The sequence below is a fragment of the Spinacia oleracea genome, chromosome 5, assembly GCF_020520425.1.
Source record: "Spinacia oleracea cultivar Varoflay chromosome 5, BTI_SOV_V1, whole genome shotgun sequence".
Taxonomy (NCBI): domain Eukaryota; kingdom Viridiplantae; phylum Streptophyta; class Magnoliopsida; order Caryophyllales; family Amaranthaceae; genus Spinacia; species Spinacia oleracea.
Window position 1 is genome coordinate 115369609 of NC_079491.1, and position 15742 is coordinate 115385350.

Here is a 15742-nt window from a genome sequence, read left to right on the forward strand (position 1 = left end):
GATTTCTTGCCAAGTGGATTTTATACTTCTGAATCTTTGAACTAGCCAAACAGATTCAACTTATATCACATTTGAGTAAATAAACCTATATTCACTCAAATCCATGTGAAATAATAAAGTCATAAAACCTTTCTTTAGCTTTGAACTCTATCGTCTAGGCGTTCTAACAATAGTTCATATTCTTTGTTACTTTCAACAAGTAAGACTAGCTTGTCTTAAGTTGATCTAGAAATCAACCAACTTTCAAAAGTCCATTTAAAATAAAGCTTGTGAATGTTAACTTGTTGATATGGTCTAAGCAACAATGCCAAAGATTAGTGGAACTCAAATCAAGGGTTTGATTTGAACCTAGTAAACTTCTTTAAAGAGTTGTTTGTTTTAATCAAGCATATTGACTCAACCTGTAATTGACCATTTCATTCAAATAAACAAATAAACTGTTTTTGTTTTTCTTGAATATGAGTCTTTCTGTGTTTGAAGCAGAAAATTTAGGTATGCTGATTATGGAACAAAATAGCCATTAAGTTCCAGCCTTTGAAAGGACTTAAAACAAACTTAGATGACCCTACAATTAATGTAGCATTACCATGCTTCATTTCCCACTTGTAGGTCATTAGTGTATCCTAGCTTCCATTGTTTGAGTTATTACCGAAGTAAGAATCTCAAGCGGTATATGATACCAAGGAAGTTTGATTGCTAGGTCACTTCTCTTTAAACATAAACTTATAGGTAGAAACGGAATCGTAAATTCCTTTCATTTGTTCCTCGTTTTCCTATTTCTTGTACCCTTTCTTATAGTCTTAAGAATTGAATTCTTCAGTGTTGACTTTTATACTTTGTTAGACATGTCCAATGTCACCCCAACAAGGTTCTTAACATTTAATTTATGTTGAATATTAAGTTTCAACTAGATGATCTTACCAGAAGCTTCTAAAGTTCTCTAAGCATCGATCTATTCGAATGTCTAGTGACTAGACTCATTCGAGAATTAAATGGACAAAGATATTAGGTTGTTAACCATTGGTAAAGCTGAGCGTTTAAGCTCAATGCTTTATGATCTCAAAACTACAGTGTATTTTGAATTCACAAGCACCAATTGGTTTGCCATTCGATTTTGATATTCGAAAACAACCATAAAAGTCGATATAAGAAACGTACATTTTAAATTGCTCACTTTCTCTCTATTCCGTGAATCGTTCTTGGATTCACTACCAATCGAGGAAATTTACTGTTACCTTTCTAAAAGGATTTATTGCAGTGCAAGATATTTAATTATAAACAATAATTAAAACATACATTGAAGCATGCAAAGTCTAAACATTTATCATGAATAATAACTTGAAATTAAAGCAACCATGCAATTCAAACAAGTTATTAGCATTTTATTCGAATTTATTGTTCCGGCAGGTGTGAATAAAATGATTCCAAGATCCTAAAATCATTGAAGAACTAAGCACAGTTTGTCGACTTAATCCTAGAACATCTTAGGTAAGCAAAAGCCTTTTGCTAATAGTCTAGAAACTATTCTTGGTTGATAGGTACGTCTAAGAACTTATTAGGTAAACCTATCGATTTTGCCACGACATAAAAGGACTCCTTACTTATATCGTTGAGTTTCACCAAAACTAACATGTACTCACAATTATTTGTGTACCTTGCCCCTTTAGGACCAATAAGTAACACCTCGCTGAGCGAAAACTATTACTAGATTGATGTAAAGGATATCCAAGCAAGTGTATATTTTGGCATGGCACCTTTTAACTCAATTTTTAAGTTTGGAACTTAAGGCTCTTACTATGTTGGTTAGATTTTAAGTGAACTAAAATCCTTAATCATGCAACATAATCAAGCTTTTGATCTCATGCATTTTAAGACATATTTAAAAGCAATAAATAACTTAAAACATGCATAAGATATTTGTGATCTAGTATGGCCCGACTTCATCTTGAAGCTTTGACTTCAAAGTCCGTCTTGAAAATCTCCGTGGGAGGCACCATTTTCTTCAAATAGGATAAGCTATAACTAATTACAACTATTTGATGGTTCGCAGACCATATTTGAATTGAAAAACAACTTTGGTACTTTAGACCAATTACATTCAAATTAATGGTACGCATACCATATTTTCTATCCTATTTGGGCCATACTAGTCACTTCATAACCTGCAAAACAGTACATATACAATATATACCATTCACCCATTCATTATCATGAATGGCCCACATAGCTGGTTAGTAAAACACATTATGCATCACGTAAACATTTGCATCAATTAATCAAGGGCACCAATAATCTACCAATTATTCAGTCCTTATTAATTCTAATCAAGTTGTTTTAACCTTAAGGATTTGTAGACCTAATCAAGAGTTTATGACTAAAATACGCTCCCACTTAAACCAATAAATTCATATGCTTTACTAATTTTAAACATAAAAATGTATTTCTAGTCTAACCGGAAACATACAAATTTAATTAAAATTTAAAGCTCATATAAATTTATAATTGAATCCAAAAAGTTTAATTTAATTTCAGTCGTATTTAAATTAATTCATGATTTTAATTTTAGTAAAATAATTAGAATAAATAAAATTTATTATAATTACAATATTCAAAATTAAAATCCAAGAAAATAATTTAAATTATTAATTTTAAAATTAATTAAAATTACGTGAACTGGAATTTTCAAATTAAACATTCAAAACGATCTTTAATCGTAACGCAAACACCCTACGCGTTGCACGCCCATGGGCCGCACGCACACAGCCATTGCTGGCCATGTGCGCGCAGCCCATGCGCTCGTCGCATAGCTGCTGCATCCCCATCGCAAGCCTCCGCACGCATTGGTGCTCGCTGCGCGCGCCAGCGCTCATCGCACGCGAGCTATCGCTCGCAGTGCGCGCGCGACATCGCTCGCTGGGCGCGCGACATCGCTCGCTGGGCGGGCGACATCGCTCGCTGTGCGCGCGAGCAATGCTGGCTGTGCGCGCGATTCCTCGCTCGTTGTGCGCGCGAGCAATGCTGGGCGCAGCGCTCGTGGCACGCGAGCTTGCGCTCGCTGCGCGCGAGGCTGCGCGCTCTTGTGCGAGGCAGCGCGCGTTGTGGCGCAGCTCGCTTGCTGCCCACACGCGACTGCCTTGGCTCGCCCTTCGCCCATGCCCATTCGTCCATTGCTCGTGGCACACGACACAAGGTAGGGCTGCTGCCTTGTGCTCGTGCACTACGCCCTTGCTCATTGCATTCGTGCCGCACGGACGACGAGCTCCCTTGCTCGTCGTCGCATGCCCGCATTATACAACACCCCTTAAGGGTAACACGAAGCGTCCATTGCTTCGTGCGTGCAAGTTTTATGAACGAATCGCATAAAAATTTAAAATTTATATTTAAAATTAATGACAAATTAATAAATAATATTAATTTCATAATTTTAGGGCGAAAAATCGAAAATTTATTATCCAATTGATTTCCGATTGTTATGGATTCAAGTCTAGGTCATAAAAATTTAAAATTTATCATAAATTTACAATTTTTTATGGTGGTTTTTAATCATAGGTTTCTAATTAAATTACAATTAATTATGAAAATCAAATTAATTCTAAATTATTCTAATTTTCAACAAATTAATCATAATTACAAATTAGATTGCATAATTAACAAGACTAGGCATTCAAACTTGTTAAACATATGCAGTAGGTCAATCAAAAATTCAAGATTTATCAACAAGAATCGCAAATATTTAATTTAACATCTTAAATTTACGAAATTTTGCATTCGAAAAACTAAAACCTTCGAAAAGTCATAGTTAGGCTTCGAATTTGAGAATTCTGGGTTCGGCAGAAAAATAATATTTTTGTCAAAATTTTAGAATGCCTTTTACATGCGGAATTGACACAAAAATCACTCAATTCGGATGAGTAACGAAGAAACTGCCAAAAAACTGCGTACGTATAATTAAATAAACGCAATTTGCAATTAATTAACAATTACGAAAATTAATCACCCCTTTTAATTCTTGCAAATTTGTAATATTTAACCATGTTCATGCAATTTAGAATATGAAAATAATAAGGGGCTCGTGATACCACTGTTAGGTTATGATACATATGACATTACATAGATCATGCGGAAACAACCATTAACCCAGGACAACATATTATTTACACATAATCATATAGCATAATTTAGATGCATACTCTTTGTTGCGTGCCCTCCCTAGCTGCGCCCGAACCGAACAAGAACAAGTCTTTAGGACTCCAAGTGTCGTCCCTCCGTAGATAGTCCACAGCACGTCCGGATCCGCCTTAAGATTGACCAACTAGAATCGCCCTTAAGGTACTAGAAAATTTCGGCACTTTATGAGCAAGATGTGTGTTTTAATTTTCTCTCAAAAAACTCACTTTTTGAATACTTTGAAACTTGTTATAAATTGTGAGCCCTAGCCTCATATTTATAGGGGTATGGAAAGGGAATCGAAATCCTATTCAGATACAAATTAATTAAACCTAGAATCCTACAAGAACTCTAATTTAATTAATTTATCAAATAGAATTAGGAATTTAATCATTAACCAAACTCTGCATGTTTTAGGAAACGTGCACGAACACAAACACTTGCACACACACGTACGGCAGCCTCGATGGGCCCCATGCGTGCGCGCGAGCAGCAGCCCACGCAGCGCCCGCGTGCGCTGCGCGCTGCGCGTGCTGTGCGCGCTGCGCAGCCTGCTGGGCGCGCTGCGCAGCCTGCTGGGCCTGGCCTTGCGCTGGGCCTGGCGTGGCTGTTTGTGCGGCGCGCTTGGCTTGCTGGGCGATGGCCTGGCTTCGTGCTGGGCCTCGTCCGGCAGGCCTCGTCCGATGCTTATTCGTACGATGCGCTTCCGATTAAATTTTCCGATTCCGGAATTCATTTCCGATACGAACAATATTTAATATTTCCGATTCCGGAATTAATTTCCGTTTCGAACAAATATTAATATTTCCGTTTCCGGAATTATTTTCCGATTCCGGTAATATTTCCGATTCTGACAATATTTCCGTTTCCGGCAATATTTCCGATTCTGGCAATATTTCCATTTCCGATAATATTTTCCGATACGTACCATGTTTCCGTTTCCGGCAACATCTACGACTTGGATAATATTTATTTTTCCGATACGATCCATATTTCCGTTTCCGGCAATATCATCGTTTCCGGAGTATTCATTTCTTGCTTGTGACGATCTTAGCTCCCACTGAAACCAAGATCCGTCGGTTCCGAACATTCATAGATGGAGTATTTAATGCTCACTTGATCTCACTGAATTATTAACTTGTTAATTAATACTGAACCGCATTTATTAGACTTAACATAGAATGCATACTTGGACCAAGGGCATTATTTCCTTCATTCCCTAGCTGCGCCCGAACCGAACAAGAACAAGTCTTTAGGACTCCAAGTGTCGTCCCTCCGTAGATAGTCCACAGCACGTCTGGATCCGCCTTAAGCTTGACCAACTAGGATCGCCCTTAAGGTACTTAGAATTTTCGGCTAATGTAGGCAATTATATGACTGAATTTTTGCTCTCAAAAATCACTTTGAATACTTGAATACTCTATACAAAATAATGACCCTAGGCCTTTATTTATAGAGGTATGGAAAGGGAATTGTAATCCTATTAGGATACGAATTAATTAAACTAGAATCCTAATAGAATTCTTATTTAATTAATTCATCCTTTTAGGTTTAGGAATTTAATCATATGTCGAAACCTGATAGCTTTAGGATTCGTATAGCACACAAACACACACACGCACGCACAGCAGCCCACGAGGGGCGCCATGCGCGCGCGCGCAGCCCGCGAGCTCGCAGCCCATTGCCACGAGGCCCACACGCTGCCGTAGCGTTGGCGCGCGCTGGGCCTGCCTTGCGGTGGGCCTGGCGCAGCCTTGGCTGGTGCGTTGTGGCGCGCTGGCTTGCTGGGCGATGGCCCGGCTTCGTGCTGGGCCTTCGTCTGGCAGGCCTCGTCCGATGCTAATTCGTACGATACGCTTCCGATTAATTTCCCGATTCCGGAATTCATTTCCGATACGAACAATATTTAATATTTCCGATTCCGGAATTAATTTCCGTTTCGAACAAATATTTAATATTTCCGTTTCCGGAATTATTTTCCGATTCCGATAATATTTCCGATTCTGACAATATTTCCGTTTCCGGCAATATTTCCGATTCCGGCAATATTTCCATTTCCGATAATATTTTCCGATACGTACCATGTTTCCGTTTCCGGCAACATCTACGACTTGGATAATATTTATATTTCCGATACGATCCATATTTCCGTTTCCGGCAATATCATCGTTTCCGGAGCATTCATTTCTTGCCTGTGACGATCTCAGCTCCCACTGAAACCAAGATCCGTCGATTCCGAATATCCATAGATGGAGTATTTAATGCCATTAAATACTTGATCCGTTTACGTACTATTTGTGTGACCCTACGGGTTCAGTCAAGAGTAAGCTATGGATTAATATCATTAATTCCACTTGAACTGAAGCGGCCTCTAGCTAGGCATTCAGCTCACTTGATCTCACTGAATTATTAACTTGTTAATTAATACTGAACCGCACTTATTAGACTTAACATAGAATGCATACTTGGACCAAGGGCATTATTTCCTTCACGCAGAAGGTGCTACACTTGTTCGAGGACCTGAACGAGGCGTGATGAAGTACTCCAATGCAAAAAATAATAAAGACATCCCAACACCTGGAGGAATTTTCTAAGACACGTTGTTAGGCCACACAAGCCTACGTCGCACCATAAGTTTAACCATCCCACGGTACAAGTCTAAAAAAAAGAGTAAGGCATATTGCACTAATGCGGGCACGACCAAGAGTATGAGGCAAAGACTACTTATCGCCCAAATTCAAAATGCAAGCCACATGACTTCTACATTAAGGATTAAAGGTGGAAAAATATTACCTACCACGGAAGGGATAGCTCGCAGGAACCCCAAGGCATCTTTTTCGAAAGAACCTACAAAAATCGTACGCCAAAAGGAAGCATCCCAACATGCATACTTGGGGGCTTCAAGCTACGAAACGACCATAGCAAAATGAAAATCTCGAAGGAAAAAGTTTGAACGATCAAGAAGGGCACGTCGCTGGAGCCCACTTCATGAACGGGCCTGAACCCTACCAAAGCTTCTAAGCAAACTATTCAAAATCAGTCATTGCTCAAAAAAAATGATTCAAGCAAACTGATTAATGGACCGCACGCAACGGCCATTCTATGAACGCTCGTTCGCACATACATTCTAAGTATCGAACATTCACGAACACGTTCAAAAGGAAAAAATATATAAGTTCAAAATAACAACAAGAGCGATCAAAGTCTTACGCCTCAAGATATGTTCCTCGGGCCTTATAGACTCGCCCAGCTATTGCAATAACTGTACACCTTATAGAGCGACAGTTCCTTTAAAAAATCGCCCCAAAGCGACAAACACCGTAGTCCACCAATCGGCTACGGCTCTTCGAGAAATTATCACGATCATTCAACTCTACGTTCCAAAAAATAAAGAAAAAAAAAACAAAAAAGAAGAGAATACGTAGAATTTCCAAGTGAAGTAGGTGAACGAACGAACAAGAGGCCAACTGTGTCATCAAGAGACCTCGCCAGAAATCATCTTCAGCGCCCAGCGCTAGGCGCCGAAGCCTTTAAACGCCCAGGCATGGGCGCCGAAAATGATCCCAGACCCAAAAGGCCCCTGACTTCTATAGGGCCCTGCCGTATCTGTTCGACTCGAAAATTACCGATTTCTGAAAGTCGCACCTCACGGCTTTGTTAAGAGTAACACACCACTACAAAGATCGCTCGCACTTACGAGCACAATCCCAAACACGATCAAGGACATTACAGAATGCGTGTCCCCAATGACCGTCAAGCACGAATGCTTGGGAGCTCGAAAGAAAATATATATTTCAAAAAAAAAAAAGTATGCAAATTTAAAACAATACTCCCAGACTACGCTGTACAAAATCCCGTGTTTTGGATAATCTCAAAAGAAAAAAAGAACCGGTTTACGACCTCAAGACAAAGGTCGCCGTTGATACTTATACATGGTCCCCCAATCAAGGACCCAGGTAGTGGCAAAAATCAAGCCGTAAAGACTAGCTCAAAACCACGAAAGCAGACGGTCGCAAGACAAAGGTCCGTCTAAACCCGTTGTCAACCCACGTTCATGTTACAACTAAATCCGAGCATCCCTCGAAAGAATTCGCTCTTGCAAGAATGAATAAAAGAAATTCTCAAAAAAAAGAAATCCCGAAGAAAAAAGTAGGAAACTTGCCCACCTCAATCAGGCAAGATCGCGCCACGAACCACGCGAATTCCAAGTCAAGAAAAAAAACGAATTCAGGGACGTCCCCTCAGCGGACAGGGTTCGCCCACCTTCAGCGGGCGGGGTCTGCGTCACTAGCCGCGCAGGTCCTCAGTTTTCGAAAAATAGAATCTTCAAAAAAAAAATGAAATAGGCTCGCCATCTTCAGCCGGCGGGGTCTACGGCGCAAACCACGTAGGTCCTTATTTTCAAAAAAAATAAACACAAACAAATTTCAAAACAGATTCGTCCACTTCTATCGGACGGGGTGTCCTCCCTTAGCGGACAGGCTCGCCATCTTTAGCCGGCGGGGTCTGCGTCACTAACCGCGCAGGTCCTTAGTCGCTGCAGCGATAACTTTTTTTGGTTTTCCGTTTTTCCCAAAAACGATGTGAGTAGCCTTTGGTTTTCCGTTTTTCCCAAAAACGATGTGAGTAGCCTTTGGTTTTCCGTTTTTCCCAAAAACGATGTGAGTAGCCTTTGGTTTTCCGTTTTTCCCAAAAACGATGTGAGTAGCTTTTTGTTTTCCGTTTTTCCCAAAAACGATGTGAGTAGCCTTTGGTTTTCTGTTTTTCCCAAAAAACGATGTGAGTAGCCTTTGGTTTTCCGTTTTTCCCAAAAACGATGTGAGTAGCTTTTGGTTTTCCGTTTTTTCCAAAAAAGAGTGATGTGAGTAGTTATTGGTTTTCCGTTTCTCCAAAAAAAAAGAGCGATGTGAGTAGTTTTTTTTCTTTTTCCAAAAATTAAAGTATTGGTTTTCCGTTTTTTCCAAAAAGAACGATGTGCTGGATTTTCCTTCGTTTTACGTCCCATAAAAACAAGGGGGTTTTCTCGTTTAGCTAACCCTGAAAATAAGAATCTTTAAAAACATTTTTACCTCGTGATTGGGCTTGGCCAGGCCCAATTACACTTTACAGCTTTGATTTCGAAAACATCTGTAGCTACTCCCAATGACAAATTGAGGGAGTTTCTACGCACCTTTATATCCTTCCAATGACAAAGTGAGGAAGTTTCTATACTATCAGTTGACAAATCCCAATGACACGTGAGGGATATGTCGACATTTCAAGTGATGACCCTTAAGTCAAATGTTATCACTCGGGGGCTCGTGAGACCCTCGCAAAACAGGTCACATACACCATGGCTTGTGTGGCGCACTCCGTCCTGTACTTTGACCATCGTCTCATCCCGAGACTCAATCAAAGTGGGGGCTAACTGTAGACACCTACTTTTGTCCCCATTCCCGAAAGGGAAAGGTTCGATGATGAAAACATAAAGCTCCACTTGACAACGCATCTCCTATAAAATAACGAATCTCAATTCCCCTTTTCATTTCACTCAAAACCTGTTATTTATAGAAACCTGCTATTTATGGAAACCTGCTAAAAATAGTAACTATCGTAATGGGTAGTTGTTAAAAGTGGCAAGTCATAAAAGATAGAAACCTGTCAGAATTAGGTGTTGCACTCCAACATAAATCCTAAATGAGATAGAAATCATGAGAGAATCCTATTCCTAATATGATTCAAAAATAAGAGTCACGTATTAATTAAAATCCTAACGAGCCTAGAGTTCGTAACGGGCCCAGACGAATCCCGTCATAAAATTGATACGCACTAAAAGACTCGATTAAGTCTCATACACTCCGGATTCTAAGAGTCCGAATCTGACAAAGAAACGACCCAAACATCAATTCCAACGCCCAGCCCTGGCCGCTGAAATTGCATGGATCCTATTTTCAACGCCCAGAGCTGGGCGCCGAAATCTTTGACGCCCAGCCTTGGGCGCTGAAAATACCTGGGACGTGTTTTTTCCTAATTCCTCGAGGATTAGAGTTCTACAATTCTATCTTTCCACGAACTCTTTTCTATAAATAAGGCCTTAAGTTCGACGTAAAATCACAACAACACACAATTCATATTCTGAGTATTGACTCCAACCCCTAGCCTAAGCCTCACGCTGCGAAATTGTTCACGCGTTCTGTCGCAATCGATCCATAAATCGAACAGAACGTATCCTGTCCCATAAATTGAGATTCGTTAAATAAAAAGGAGAAATAGCAAAGTCAAAGTGGTTAGTTTTCTGAGAACCGTGACGCACCTCTCAAGGGTGCGTCGTAATGTATCCCTTTTCTATGATTTAATTGCTTTCCTCGCCCTTTTTATGAACTGTTAAACTAACTAAATCTGATTGTTCTACCATGCCTAACAAATATAATATTTTTGGGAAATTGGATTATCATGCTAGGTCCCTTAATGCTATTTAAATCAGATAAGAGATAATCGCGATCGATCTAGTATTATATGTTGCATATTGCTAAAATCAACTCAGATTAGTTTAATAGTTAACGCATGTCCCTTCAATTATTTATGCTGAGCTAGTAAGGATATCCTGCCTCTGGAGCTATCGACGAGCGAGTACTCCTCTCGGTAGTTACAGTCCCCCGAACCCTCAATCTCTACCTTGCGGATGTATGTTGAGAGATCCCCACACCAGGGATCACAAGGGAACCTACGGCCGTCGTGGTCAAACATAATTGCACTCCCTTTATGTCACGATAACCGGGTTTTGTCGGTTTTTCTCATTGTTGTTAAAAACTGAATGGCGACTCCTATCACTAGTGGAAAAACTATCTGTTGAGGGGGGCATTTTGGGCTTATTGAGGCGAACATTGCCCGCTTCGACAGACGGGGCTTCAACAGCTCACTGAGCTGTTGAGGCGGGCTTTGTTCGCCTCAACAGGCACTCTGTTGAGGCGGGCTTTGTTTGCCTCAACAGGCACTCTGTTGAGGCGGGCTTTCAAAAGTGAGCCTCAACAGCCCTAAACCAAAGGGGAAAAAAAGGACCTGTTGTGGGGGGCATTTCAAAAGCCCGCCTCAACAGACACCTCTGTTGAGGCTCACTTCTTAAAAGCCCCCCACAACAGACCTGTATTCTTGGCACCATAATTCATATGTTGTTGAGGCGTACATTAAAAGCCCCCTTCAACAACATTAAATTTTTTTTCCAAATTCTTTTAAAATATAAAATAGGTAGCAATACCTAAATCTAGATATATACTCCATTGAGTATTGAAACCTGTACACCAATCAATACCAGAATAGCAAAGGTATGAATCTGCTTATTTTTAATAAATAAATCATTACATTAACTTCATTTATAGTAACCCAAGCGTATAGTACGTACGTTTGCAATTTTAAACACCTAGCTAGTCTAACAAATTACAACTAATATTAACAAATAAAGACAAAAGGCTAGAGAGCTAGTCTAACAAATTTCTCTAATCCGGCCACTTAGCTCACTTTAGATCATGCATTATAAACCTTAATTAAGGCAGTGTTGAATTTCTTCCAATCGACTCGATCCCTGCAAGATGGAAGGAAAATATACATGAGTACCAAAGTTTACACTCACGATATTATGTTTACATTCCACTGAAGCATAAAAACATATAGTTGCAGACTATAGAGATAATTAAGTTGTTGAAAACCATGCAGCTAAACATGTACTTCTAATTGCTCTGTGAGCATTCAAGTGTCCACGAAAGCTGGTGCCTGTCAAACCATGATTAATTAGTTGGTGGAACAGCTCTAATTTAGACAGATCTAATGCATATTAATCATGTAATAAGAATCAAATGAGTCGTTAGGTTCTGTAGTTCAAAGTTGATAGCGGAAATGTCATTTTAGCTCTAAACATGACCTATAACGACATAATGAGCCTTAAATGTGCATAAATAGATTCGAATGAGTTTTAGATAGTTAAAAATATGCATATTAGTCATGTAATAAGAATCAAATGAGTCCTTAGGTTCTTTAGTTCAAAGTTGGGAGCGGAAATGTCATTTTAGCTCTAAATATGACCTATAACGACCCAATGAGCCTTCAATGTCATACATAGATTGGAATGAGTTTTAGAAAGGTAAAAATATGCATACTAATCAGTTAATAAGAATTAAATGAATCCTTAGGTTCTTTACTTCAAAGTTGGGAGCGGAAATGTCAGTTTAGCTCTAAATATGACCTATAACGACTCAATGAGCCTTAAAATGTGCATACGTAGATTGGAATGAGTTTTATAAAGTTAAAAATATGCATAATAATCATGAAATAAGAACTAAATAAGTCCTTAGGTTCTTTAGTTCAAAGTTGAGAGCGGAAATGTCATTTTAGCTCTAAACATGACCTATAACAACCCAATGAGCCTTAAATGTGCATAAATAGATTCGAATGAGTTTTAGAAAGTTAAAAATATGCATATTAATAATGTAATAAGAATCAAATGAGTCCTTAGGTTCTTTAGTTCAAGGTTGGGAGCGGAAATGTCATTTTAGCTCTAAATATGACCTATAACGACTCAATGAGCCTTAGAATGTGCATATGTAGATTGGAATGAGTTTTATAAAGTTAAAAATATGCATATTAATCTTGTAATAAGAATCAAATAAGTCCTTAGGTTCTTTAGTTCAAATTTGAGAGCGGAAATGTCATTTTAGCTCTAAACATGAGCTATAACGACCTAATGAGCCTTAAATGTGCATAAACATATTCGAATGAGTTTTAGAAAGTTAAAAGTATGCATATTAGTCATGTAATAAGAATCAAACGAGTCCTTAGGTTCTTTAGTTCAAAGTTGGGTGCGGAAATGTCATTTTAGCTCTGAATATGACCTATAACGACCCAATGAGCCTTAAATGTGCATACGTAGATTAGAATGAGTTTTAGAAAGGTAAAAATATGCATATTAATCATGTAATAAGAATCAAATGAGTCCTTAGGTTCTTTAGTTCAAAGTTGGGAGCGGAAATGTCATTTTAGCCTAAATATGACCTATAACGACCCAATGAGCCTTAAATGTGCATACGTAGATTCGAATGAGTTTTAGAAAGTTAAAACTATGCATATTAGTCATGTAATAAGAATCAAATGAGTCCTTAGGTTCTTTAGTTCAAAGTTGGGAGCGGAAATGTCATTTTAGCCTAAATATGACCTATAACGATCCTATGAGCCTTAAATGTCATACGTAGAGTCGAATGAGTTTTAGAAAGTTAAAACTATGCATATTAGTCATGTAATAAGAATAAAATGAGTCCTTAGGTTCTTTAGTTCAAAGTTGGGAGCGGAAATGTCATTTTAGCCTAAATATGACCTATAACGATCCTATGAGCCTTAAATGTCATTTTAGATCATATGCAATTAGAGCCGGAAACGTGCCACTCTTGTTTACAGGTGGTGCAGGTCAAGAGAAGGGGCTAATCAATTTAAAGAAAGTGGAAGAAGCTTACAGAAGACATAGGACGAACATATTCAGCATATGCTTACTTTTTGGAAGCATAAATATTGTTTCCTGGTGTACTTGTTACTATGTTTTAAAGCTGACTTTAGAGAGAGAGTTCAATGAGTGATTCCAAAGAAAGAAAATTAGGAAAGGAAATGAGCGGTTCTGGTTCGTACATTCAGAAAACTTAAAGTGACTAACAGATAATCTATCAACCAAAATTTGATGATGATATATATGAAACCCGAAGTTTCTCATACTTCCTTGGACTGACTGTGCTGTGAAATTGCTAAAGTTAAAGACAATAACTAGCTAAGTAAATAGATTCCTCACTGTAACAACAATCTGTTCTAGCTAGTTCTAATCAGGAAGTGTCCTTACCTTGATGTCTGGATGAGTTAAAATATACTCTCCAAGGAGATGGATCTAGAGTGAAACCATTAACACCGCTTCCAGTACTCAAAACAAGCTGTAAAAACAACAAAAACTGTGATGTTTTAACCACCTCAATAAACAAATAAATTAGAAAAAAGAAAGAAAACAGGAGGAGGCTGCCATATAATTTGATTTCTACAATTTTGCAAATTCAAACAGATAAAACAATTCAACACAATGACGGACCAAGCAAGTACGAAGGAAACAGTTAGCACACAAAATGATAATATTTTTTTCCTTGCTTTGTTGCCATAGTTTACCAATCTGCTATAGTTAGCACCACAATACGTGGGCATAGATCACCGACAGTATATCTTAAGATCAGCTGAGGCCAACCTGAACTTATCGAAAAATGGACTATATTAGTGTTAAGTTAAACTGAACTAATTGGAATTCAACTGAGCAAAAGTGAAATTCTAAAGACCGTTACCACTACGGCACTACCTGACAAGCAGAATTGTAGCAGTCATTAATGGTTGTAAACAGCCAAGTAGTATAAGTAAAGGTGGAGAGGAAAGAGAAAGTTATTCAAAAAATTATAGAGAGTTAAAGAGACTTGTCACCTAATCAATCGAATTCCCCTTCTCCTATTTGTTTTGTTCAAAGTTGAGGCACGCAGATCAGTGCACAGAACTGCACAGTTCTGATCTGAGTTAAAGAGCCAATCAACCGAATTCCCCTTCTCCTATTTGTTTTGTTCTTGGTCTCGTTGTTTAGCCTTGTATTTGGGTGTTGCTACTGTGGTTCTTGTGTCTGCAGGAGAGAGTAAAGCTAGGGCTTTACACATTCTCAATCCAGAACAAGGGGAGTTTCTTTCAGATAAAATGGGTTAGAAAAAACATTCTCATCAATCTCTTCACTGCTCTCAGTTCTTCACCTATCCTATATATTGATTTCAGAGTTCAAACATTTGGAATTTCCTGAACACAACTTGTATTAAATGGCCTTTGCATGTCAGACTCAAAAACGGCTTGTAGCATAATATTCATACACATCAATAGATTTATGATAAGGTCAATTATTCACAGCAGCATATTAGTATTCACAGCAGCAGCAAGACCAGCAGATTAGTATTCAAAGCAATAAATTAGCAACATATCAGTAAATCACAACAGCAGCAGCAAGACCAGCATATTAGTATTCAGTAGCAAGACCAGCAGATCAGTATTCACAGCAGCAGCAAGACCAACAGATTAGTATTCAAAGCAATAAATTAGCAAATCCAGCAGACTTGTAATTATGGAAAAATTAAAGAACTTTACCAAATCCATGAAGATATAAACGCTTCCATCTTTGTGTCTAAACAAACTAAGTAAATAAATACTCGGTTGTAAAAAACTTAGCCCATTGCTCACGAACCACATCTATTTCCTCATCGGTATAAGACGCATTTCTTGGAGTGTAAGCCTGAAATAAGTAACATGATAAGTAATGCTACTTGTAAATTAAGAATTCTACTACGTACAAGTACTAGTATTAGTATTTCAACTAAAATATGGTAAAAGAACGAACATTATCTAACCGCTCATCAGAGTTATGGTGTAACGTGACTATTTCATGCATGAACTTCATAATGTAATAGCCACACTCGCGGGCGCCGACTTGTTGAGCACACTGATTTGGAAACAAATCATAAATTACATGGGAATGCATGAAATGCATCGTGAGTAC

General features: G+C 38.6%; 1 long non-coding RNA gene across 1 annotated transcript; it reads right to left on the reverse strand.

The window, feature by feature from the left end:
* Positions 1-11471: 11471 nt before the first annotated feature.
* LOC130460946 (uncharacterized) lies at positions 11472-15435 on the reverse strand. Its single transcript, XR_008921184.1, has 2 exons — positions 14018-15435; positions 11472-11725 (listed from the first exon to the last, which is right to left on the reverse strand). It is a non-coding gene; the product is annotated as an uncharacterized lncRNA (long non-coding RNA).
* Between the last annotated feature and the right edge of the window lie 307 nt (positions 15436-15742).